Source organism: Pinus tabuliformis, chromosome 6 (genome assembly GCF_031772625.1).
Source record: "Pinus tabuliformis cultivar Carrire ecotype Pingquan chromosome 6, CPIR1, whole genome shotgun sequence".
Lineage (NCBI taxonomy): Eukaryota > Viridiplantae > Streptophyta > Pinopsida > Pinales > Pinaceae > Pinus > Pinus tabuliformis.
In genome coordinates, this window is record NC_142292.1 from 618,143,579 (window position 1) to 618,154,660 (window position 11,082).

Genomic DNA, 11,082 nt, shown 5'->3' on the forward strand with positions numbered 1-11,082 from the left:
TTGCTTTTTGTACTATCATTTTTTCCGATCATAAGGTGTTTTTCAACCTATGATCGAAGACGATGTATATATGACACACTTCTATGCTATGCTATATCACTATTACTGGCTATCTTGTAAAACATATTATGGAATGTTTTTAAATTTACTTGCTTGATTACTGCAAATGTCTACTTAACACTTGAGAAGCAATTTCATCTGCTAATGTATTTAAATATCTTGGAATATGCTGAGATTCAATATAGTCAAATTCACGTTCCAAGAGACGAACTCTCAAAAATAATCTCAATAACACTAGATTTCTAATGGCATACACTCTATTAAGCTGTAGCACAACGAGTTCAGAATCTAACCTCACAATCAAACTCCAAATCCCAAATGAGATGGATTCAAATAATAACTCAATCACTGCACTATACTCTGCAATGTTGTTCGTTGTTTGACCGAGGCTTACCCCATGCATAGATACCAACTCATCAGAGGGTGAATAAATGACCCAAGCTACGGAAGAAATGTTCCGTGTATTATGACAAGCACCATCAGCGAAACCAATGTATGTTTGGAGAGACGTCGACATCTGCAATATAAAGAGTAAAATCAAGATAAGCAGGAATAATGACAAAAAACACTCTCTAAACTAAGCACAATTTTCTAACATGGGCATCAATTTTCTAAGCAGGAATGATGCCCATGTTCCTGAACTAACACCATTCCAACGGTGGAATGCGAGGCGGTGAGATATAAGAAGTAATCCTGGTTGTAGTTGGGAGGATGCAATAACGGTGCATGGGTCAACGCATGTTTTAGTGCATCAAAAGATTTGTCAGCTATCTCATCCCAAAAGAATGAAGTATTCTATTTCAACAACCGAGTAAAACCCTTTGTTATCTCGGCGTAGCTAGGAATGAATTGGCATAAAAAGTTTGCTTTCCCTTGCAAACTTTGGAGTTGGCGAAGAGTCGAAGGAGGAGGCAATTTGACAATAGCTTCAACCTTCGAGGGATCGACCTGAATGCCAACATTCCAAACAACAAATCCCAGTAACCGACCCGTTTCTATACAGAAAACACACTTGTGTGGATTCAACCTAATTCGATAATGCCTACACCTCATAAAGATTGCTCGTAAATGGATGAGATGATAAACTCGATGTAATGAATGAGCAGGTAAATCATCGAGATAGGGTTGCACAATGTGCTTGATGTCATGAAACGCGTAAGACATGGCCCTTTGAAAAATTGCATCAGCGTTCTTGAGCCCAAAAGGTAATTTGCAATAAGAAAATGTCCCCCATGGACAAATGAAAGCCCTTTTTGGTTGATCGGCAGGTAGAATATTTATTTGATTATAACCGGAAAAACCATCCATGAAGGAGAATATTTCACTGCTGGCACAATAATCAATGATTTGATCGATATAGGGAGCTGGGTAATTGTCTTTTGGACAGGCTCAATTAATATCCCTATAATTGATACATATTCTTATTGTTCCTTGCTTTTTATTAACAGGAATGATATTTGATACCCAATCCATTAAAGGAATTGGATAAATGAAACCTGCTTTAAGTAATTTCTCAACTTCTGCTTTAATAGTGACAGCTTTTCGCGGGTGGGTTTGACGCAAACGTTGCCGGACGGGTTTAGCATCCGGGTAAGTTTTGATTTCATGAACAACAATTGTTGGGTCAATTCCTGGCATTTCCTCATATGACCAGGCAAACACGTCGGAGAATTCTTGAAATAGGGCCTTATATGTTTGAATTTCATCTTCCGTACAAGAGGCACCAATATGAATGTTTTCAACAATTCCAGGCTTAACCGAAATGTCAATAGGAATAGTTCGAGAAATATTTCCCAAATTTAACTCAGAATCAGGATTTTTCACTGGATTCTGAGGTTCCTTGACATAATCAGTCGCAAAAATAGATGAAAAATCAGTTTCAAAGTGATCAATCTCAGGTAAAAACGAAGATCTATGATGAAGATCTTCCCATGGTAAATCATCAACAGACAAGATTTCACGAATTTTCTCATCAGTGTGAACAAGTTCGGAAAAAGTTGTTGAATCTTAGTTTTATGCTTAAAGTTATTCTTCATGGACCACATTCATTAAGTCAATCTGGGTTGAAGAAGGATCAGAAAACGACTGTACGGCTTGATACACAATTTCATATGGACTCAAAGGCATAGCATGACCAAATGAATCTATCTTAGATTCAGAAAGGTACGATCCAAGGATCATCATAAACGATAGTGTCTAATGAAATCATATGAATGGTTGTAGTAGAAGGCAATACGTTGGGAGGAGGAAAGGAAAAAGTTCCTAGTAAACCAGAATCTTTAACTAGTCCTACTCCAACATCCTTATAAGGGATAGTTGTTTTGTCGACATGCTGGATACTTTCAGAAGAGGCTGGGTCGGATGAAAAGTAAGTTAGCTGGTCTATAGTTACGATATTTTCATTATGAGGAAACTTTATAAGCCGAAAGACCGATGAAACAACAACAGTCATAGCATAAGACCAACTATGACCCAAGAGAAGGTTGTAATCTAGAGGGGCATCAACCACCTCCACATCTAGATTAACAGTTCTGCCTTCAACCCCTATAGGTAATTCCTGTAGAATGCCAAAATGATGGAACCCACGGCCATCAAAAACCTTTAAAATCGTCGGGGATTTATTAAGTGTAGGAGAACCAAGCCATCTCAAACACTGGATCGACATAATACATGTTGAGGCTCCCCCATCAATCACAGTCCTATAGCAAGGTCTGTTTTTGACTAACACTGGAATCGGGAAAGCCATTTGATGAGGTAAGGGAGGTGTACTATTTTTTAGAATGAAAATTATAAGGTTCTAGTCCTGAATATCAACAGCTCCTATAGTTGACAATAGCAATTTACGTTGTGCTGGACATGATTGCAGCACCTCCAAAGCCAACATTGCTGAAGGTGAAATAGCCAAATCTTCAACAATGTTATAGTTTTGAGCAGCTCTCGCATGTGGATTGAAAGCTGACTTTCGAGGTATACCCTTGGCAGAGGGTTTGATTACTAATTCTGGGTTAGGTTTCTCAATCTGTAGTGGATCGGAACCCAGAGTTGAAGTTGATGGGTTCGAATTAGAAGATTCTACTTCCTTACCACCAACAGGACTTTTACATCCATAATCTTGCGATCATGTCGCAATCCTAACATGGGACATCATCATTAAGGGTTCCTCTGAGGAATTTGAGGAAGAACCTATCATCTTACTATCTTGACTAAGAAAAGGATCCTTCAAAACAGTAGTCTTTTGAGAACCTTTGACGATTTTCGCAACCTCAGCGCGATGAGGGTAGTCTCTTGTAAAATGCTCTTCGTCACAAATGAGACAAGGATAACGAGGTTTATGTTTCTCATCAGTAGATTCCATTTTTTCTGGTTTCTCTTTTCAATTTTTATCTGTTTTATTTTTCTTCTTCCCTTTCTTTTTACCGCAGGATTTTAATTTGGCCGTAGATGACTATACAACATGAATATCAGCAGAAATTTCCGCGGAAGAATCTCCTGTCGGGGAATCTGGTAAAGTTATGATAGGAGAAGAATTCTTGGAAGATTTATTCTTACTTTTGGTATTAACTGTACCAATCATACCACCAGCGGCATGAGACCCTGAGGGAGCTGCAGTTATTTGATTTTGTTTAGGAAGATTGGGGATTTTCTCGTGTAATGTACCCGACTGGGTATAAACGAGGTCAAGGTACTGAGCTTGAGCAATTACTTGCTCTTCAGTAACGACTCTTGCCTTAGCTACATCCTTAGTGATTTTAGGTAATAATGATTTAACAAACCATTCTGCTAAGGTTTGATCCGGGATAAAAACTTTCATTGAACGTCGTCGACGTCTCCATTCATGAATGTGATCTGAAATGTAAGTGGATTTTGACTATTTTAATGAAGTTAATAATTTCGTGCCATTGTCATATCTGACAGGCAACTGAAAATGAGTTAAAAATGAAGTAGCTAGCTGACTAAAATTTTAAAAAGTGGCTCGCTGTAACTCAATGTACCACTTGGCCACAAGACCAATTAGAGTGCATTGAAAAAGCCGTAAATGAATTGAATCATCTGAAATGGAGTTAGATGCACACCAGAGGTGATAAGTCATCACATGGTTTGACGGATCCTCGCCTAATTTTCCTTCAAACTTAGGAATATCACTAGGCAACTTATTCGGCATTGGCAGCCAAAACGGAAGATAATTAATTGGATCATTCGTAAGGTGTGACAAATCAGGCAAGTCCAAAGTTGCAATGAATGGTAACTGACGATTAGGGTCTCTGAAACCCTGGGTCATGAGACTAGCCCCAGGAGGAGGATATCCAGGATAACTAGGAATTGGAATTGCATTTGGGATATTATATCCTCGTGGAAAACCAGGATTAACCGGACCATACTAGGGTTGTTGAGGTTGCTGATAAGTATATCTAGGGTATGGTTGATACTAATAGACTGGGTTTTGCACAGCAGGACCGAATTGGTACTTTCCCTGGTACGGTTGATAAGTAAACTGAGGTTGACTTGTGACAACTGTACTTGGACTAGGTTGTCCTATAGGCATTTGAACCGAAGTCTGAATTGTAGGTTCAGACTGAGGTAAAGATGCTTGAGGAATTGATGTAGGAACAGTAGAAACCGGAGCTCTCGATACTCCAGAAGTAGGTGGGGTAGACGGAATAGATGTTGCAACAGTTGTAGCAGTTGTTTGAGGCAGAGTTCGAGGTGAACTAGGCCCAGGCTGAGAAACTACAAAAGGTGCAGAAGTTTGAATAGTAGGCTGGATAGGTTGCTGGGTTGAACCAGAAACCAAGGGTTGTCTAGATTGAGATGACAACTGCACATTCAGTTGCAAGATCTATTGAGATTGAGATGGATCCCACACTAAGTTCATTTTGGGGTATGGACCCATAGAAGGTTGAGCATATTGAGGACCATAATCAGGTTGAGGGTAGGGTTGATAATTCAAAGGTACATTTCCAGCTCCTTGGACAAATGATTGATCGGAAGGTGGTTGGAAACCTTGGGTTGGGTACTGACCCCGAGGTTGATAACCTTGAGGCACGTACTAATACTGGGGTTGACCTTGAGGTACATATTGATACTGGGGTTGACCTTGAGGTACATACTCAGTCTGGGGTTGACCTTCAGGAATGTACTGTCTCGTAGGTATGTACTGTCCTTGAGGTTGCCCCCCAGGTGGTAATTGGGTACCTTGAGGTTGCCCCCAAGGCGATAATTGAGGACCTTGAGGCTGCCCGCCAGGTGGTAACTGGTCACCTTGAGGTTGTAGATTTGGAATGGTACCTGACATCATAAGAATATCTTCTACACTCAATGGCTTAGTTCCGTTATTACCAGTTAATAACCCTTGTTCAATAGGTTGAGGAGATGCTCCCGAAAAAGTACCAGTACGTGACTGATACCCAGAGGGAACATAAGGACAGCCACATAAAAATGTTTCTGGAGATTGAGAAAACATGGACGACTGTCTCGACATATTCATAGGAGGATAATAACCCCTACGTGTTGGATGAAAAGGAATGTGAGGTGGTGAAAACTTAGTCCCAGGTTTTCCAAAAAATTGGTCAATGAAAGATAGCAAGTGTCCCTACTAGGTGGACTATAAAAGATCAATTCACGCTCCCTAAGTTCTATAGCTGGTTGGTTTTCAGGGATAGGTATACTGTTATGAAACCAGCTCAAGAAAAGATAGAAAAGATAGATCAACGCCTTAGAATTCAGCCTCTTCAAGGGGGCAACCTCCTTTACATTACATAAATGAACAATCCTTGGATGATACAAATCAAAATACCTCCTTTCTATATATAGGAGTCTAAGGGGTTATAACATAATCAGAGCCGACATAACAATAATATTGTAAGGGCACAATAATAAAAATAGTGGGCTTCTATGGGGCACAATAGTAACAATATGGGCACTACATGGGTACATCAATATAACAAGTGGGTTATACTAATAACAATAAGGGGTTACACTAGTAGTATAGGGGCCTAACATGCCCCTCTCCTTCAAAAAGCGTTGTCCTCAATGATTGAGTAGTTCTTGATGCTTCTGTATAAAATTCTTGTCCTCCCATGTGGAATATTCAGCGGGTAAGTTCTTCCACTTGATGAGATACTCTGGAATTGATCGATTTCGTAGTTGTCAGGTTCTTGTTTCTGTGACTTCTCCAGTTTCCAATATGATTTTTCCTTCCTCTTCAATTTCTGGCAATATTGCTTGAATTGGGATCTTTTGCAACTTTTGAATAAGTGGCCATACTTCTTCATCCTTCTTCCATTCATCCCTTGCTTCGTTTATCCAATCTGGTTGGATAATATAAATAGCACAAAAAAATGCTTCCACATCCTCATCCTTGAAGAGTCTTCCCATTCGGTAAGGTCGCCATTTTTTAAGTGCATGTAGTATTGCCAACATTTCATTCTCATAAATAGCTTGCTTGAGATGTAGCAGTAAAAATACCCAATCACCTACATCAAAACATTTTTCACTATGATGTTGATCTACCTGTTGTTCTGTTTGATTTTGCACCGAAGTGGCGTTATCCTTTAAAAGTTGGAGAACTTGTTGTTGATGCTCAATGTGATCTTTCACTGCTTGAACCTTTTCCTTCTTGATATGTCCTTCTATCTCCAGAGTTTGAGGAGTGTTAATTTCTTCCAATCCTTTACAAGATATGGTTGGATTCATTTCTTGATGCTTGATGTGATATTTCACTTCTTGAACATTTTTCTTCTTGATATGTCCTTCTATCTTGATAGTTTGAGGAGTGGTAATTTCGACCAATGAATTACAAGATATGGTTGGCTTCATTTCTTTTTTATCGATGTGATATTTCACTTCTTGCACCTTTTTCTTCTTGATATGTCCTTTTATCTTGAGAGTATGAGTGGTAATTTTTGCCAATGCTTTACAAGATATGGTCTGATTCATTTCTTCTTTCTTTGGGGTTGGGTCCTGGCGTATATCCTCTTCTTTTGATGTTTCTTGATCCTTTTCTTCCACCTCTTCATACTCTATGTAAAATAATTTCTTCTCATCACACTTATGACCTTTAGTGCATTTGCTATCACAATTGTAACAAATCCATTTTTCTCTTTTTTCTTCCAATTGTTGTGGTGTAACCCTTGTAAGTTGTGGAAGGCTAGGAGAAACAAAACTTCCATCTTTATAGTCGTGAGGGGTAGACTTCCTTGTTGCCATAATTTTATCTTCCAATATGTCACAAAGCCCTTCTACTCTTTCCAATTGTTGTGGTGTTTCTCTAAAGAAGGTGTTGCTCTTTGTATCCTCATAATGTGCTATCATTTCCTCCGTGAAAATTGACCACGTAACAAGTTTTTTACGAGAACAAAACCCTTCATACCATAAAAATTGATCTGGTTCTAAATATGAAGATGCAATACATACCTTTTGTAACAGTTGTACACCATGTAGATCAAAATATTGCTCCATCTGAAGTATCCAATTTACCGGATCCTTGCCATCAAACTTCCTCATCTTGCTTTTTCTTGATTTTAGGAGCTTGACCTTGAAATGACTGTAACTATGTACTTTCAGACCTATAAGTTCTGCAATTGTGAACTATAGTAGCCTTGTATGTCCTCTTTCCAATTCCACCAGTCTGATCCAAATTGGATTCTCTAAGAAAGAGTTATGCACAATCTCCCAAGATGACCTGATTATAGACCTTTCCCGAAGAGCGAAATTGTATGAAGTGCCACGTGTCACTATTTCAACCTTTGGATCTGAAAAATGCATACAAGAAACTACAGTCCATCCTCTTTCTGTACCTTCTTACGAAATTTCAATCCGATCCCCAGAGAGAAAGTTATGATGATTTTCCCCAGGTCACCTGTTTTGAATGTAATTCAGGAGTCTGCAAAAAGACCAACTTCCTCAGATCATATCTCTGCAAATATCTCGTAAAAATCTCTGAAATTCGGACCCAAGGTTTAGAGTGATTTATTCTCCAATAGGTTTTTTTTGCGACTTCCGAAACGTCACAGAAGAAAAGTTATAGCGAAAATTCCACGATGACCTATTTGGAGCAATGAAACCCTAGAATCCAAAGCTCTGATACCAAATGTTATGAAACCAGCTCAAGAAAAGATAGAAAAGATAGATCAACACCTTAGAATTCAGCCTCTTCGAGGGGGCAACCTCCTTTACATTACATAAATGAACAATTCTTGGATGATACAAATCAAAAGACCTCCTTTCTATATATAGGAATCTAAGGGGTTATAACATAATCAGAGCTAACATAACAATAATAATGTAAGGGCACAATAATAACAATAGTGGGCTTCTATGGGGCACAATAGTAACAATATGGACACTACATGGGTACATCAGTATAATAAGTGGGTTATACTAATAACAATAAGGGGTTACACTAGTAGTATAGGGGCCTAACATATACCTTCTTCTGGAGTAACAAGTTCTTCAATAGCAATAAGTCCAGAAGGAAGATTTTGGGTAATGAATCTTTCTACCCTGGGTGAACCAGGACCACTGGAAGTTGGAGAGGCAAATCCTGATGTTGGAGTAGCAGCAGGTTCAGTTTCAGGTTCAGATATTTCAGGTTCCTCGGCTAATTCACTAGTAGAAGAAAAACTACCAGTAACTTCAGAAAAAGAAACAGGTTCAATAATATATTCTGGTGCTTGCACTTGATAATCAAGATGTACAACTAAAGAAGACTCTCCTTCTTCAGGTGACCCAACTCTATTGTCACTAGGAGTTACAAGGGCTCGTAGCCCTTCAAGATGGCTTGGTGAAAACTTAGGAGGTTGGTCCCGAAGTCTACGGGACTTCCTCGGTAATTCAGCCAAGATTAAATATTTTAATTATTTCACACAAAAACAAAGAAAAATCTCAATGAAAACCACCTAAAGTCTCTAAAGAACCAAACAATTTTGAATCACACGCCTAAAGAATCTAGGAGGTCAAACCACACACAAACAGTAACTTTTCGTACCGAAAACACTAGTTGGTGATGAAATCCAACGTTGCAGAATTCAATACAGAAATGGCGGTTGGAACAGTTACCCCGGCAACCTGCTTAATGAATAGACTGACACAAGTTTCTCCACTAAACCGTCTCGAGTGAAAAGAACCCCCCAGAAAATCCAAGTGAGTCTTGCCGACGTCTGCTCCAGGTATAGTGGGATCTTCCCTCCATCGTCACCTTAGGAAAGAATCCTATAGAATATGGTCACTATGGTTACCAACGGAAACAAATATACGTGGGGGAACAGTCTGTGATTCGATACACACGCAAGGGCAGAGTAGCAATCTCAATCCCCTTGAAGGCTCCTTGACATAATCCAAGGTTTACCAACAAGTGACCCTAGGCTCCTCGACAATGGTTAACTCGAGGTTTACCGTTTTTAATACGTGTATATCTTGTATCGTTCCCAATGAGGAAGGATTGATTACCCCACTGGTTCGGACACGATCTCGTGCTTGACTCCTTTAAGAGGAGCTTCCCAGAGCATAGATGTAACAATTGGAATTTATCTCCTACCGCAAGATACAACTACTTGTTTGTTTTACTATCTTGGAGAGTTAATTACTCTCTACTCCAAGATACTAGCCTAAGCTATGTTGGTGATAAAGAGCCCTAGAAATAAAAAGATTGCTAGATAGATTTTACTTTAAGTGTTATTTTTATTGGTTTTTTCTTAAGTCAAAAGGTGCAGAGATGAAACTTTATGGTGTGAAGACTCGACTCCAAAACACTAAAAATGCATTTAAGATGATAAACAATCATTTTTCTTAATGAACTTCTAGCTAAAGAAAGAGTTGAGAATGAAAACGCTTGAAAAACAAATCTTTCTTTAACAAACAAATAAAAAGAAGAAGTTTTTGTCTTTTCCAATAAACTCAAAAACGAGACAACTAATTATGCTCACGAAAATTTCCCTTTCTTTTCAAACACTCAAATACTACAAAAACAAACTTTTTCAAAAGAGATTTTTTTTTTAAATTTTTATAAAACACTCAAAACTATTGAAAAATCTAATCTTGAGATCTATAAATTCTAAAAAGCTAATTGAAGTAAAAGCTTACAAGATTTCTTTTCAAGGATGTTTTACTTAGTTATGAGCAAACTAAGGACTAATTTGTCCAGAATCACAAATTAATCAAAAAACAACCAGCTTTTGTTTTCTTTTTTAAAAATGAAATCCAAAACTTTCAACACAAGTTCTTTTGAAGCTTCGCAAAGAGAAAAACAAGATGTATTCCTCAACAAAGGCAAATTTTACAAATCGGTCAGACTCATAAGAAGACCAGCAAAAACCAGGGTGATATGAGGTTTCTAAGGCTTCTAAGCTCTGAGTTACTACAAAGACCAAACAAAAATCAAGCCAGGCACACAAAGCTTCTAGAAATTCACCTAAAACCTAAATGCCAATGGAATTAACCTATGAAAAGTTTCTGACAAGACACATGCAGATCTGGGTAGAGGCTAAAACACATAAACAATTCCTAAGCTGACTGAATGAGAAAATTTTAAGTTTTTCAAAATTTTGACAAGGTCCGCAGGCTCCCAATATACTCAGGTGCGGTACCGCTCTGTGTGTAAAGAAAAAGTGCGGGGATGTCCGCACTGTGTTACAAACAGAGGGTGCGGTCCTCTTCCAAAAGCGTGAAAAACAAAAAATAATTCAAGATCTACAGAACCTACCCAATCCCACACAGCAAGCAAAAACCAGAAACAGAGAAACAGTCTCTCAAGTCAAAGTAAAAGCAAAGGCAAAAAACAAAAATTCAGGTCCAAAGCGGAGTCGCCATTTTCTCGGGCGGATGAATCGTTCTTGCGGACAAGATCGATCTCCCTAGTATCTAATGATATCTAGTGACAAGCAAACCAAACAAATTCTATCTTTCTCTAAATATGCGATTTATAAATAAAGGTTTCTAGGTGTTTTAGGCCTACCTCGGGTCTAGTGCTAGTTTGTGGAAGCCACGCTCCGTTCATCCAAATGAGCTCCTTTGTAAAGAATATGC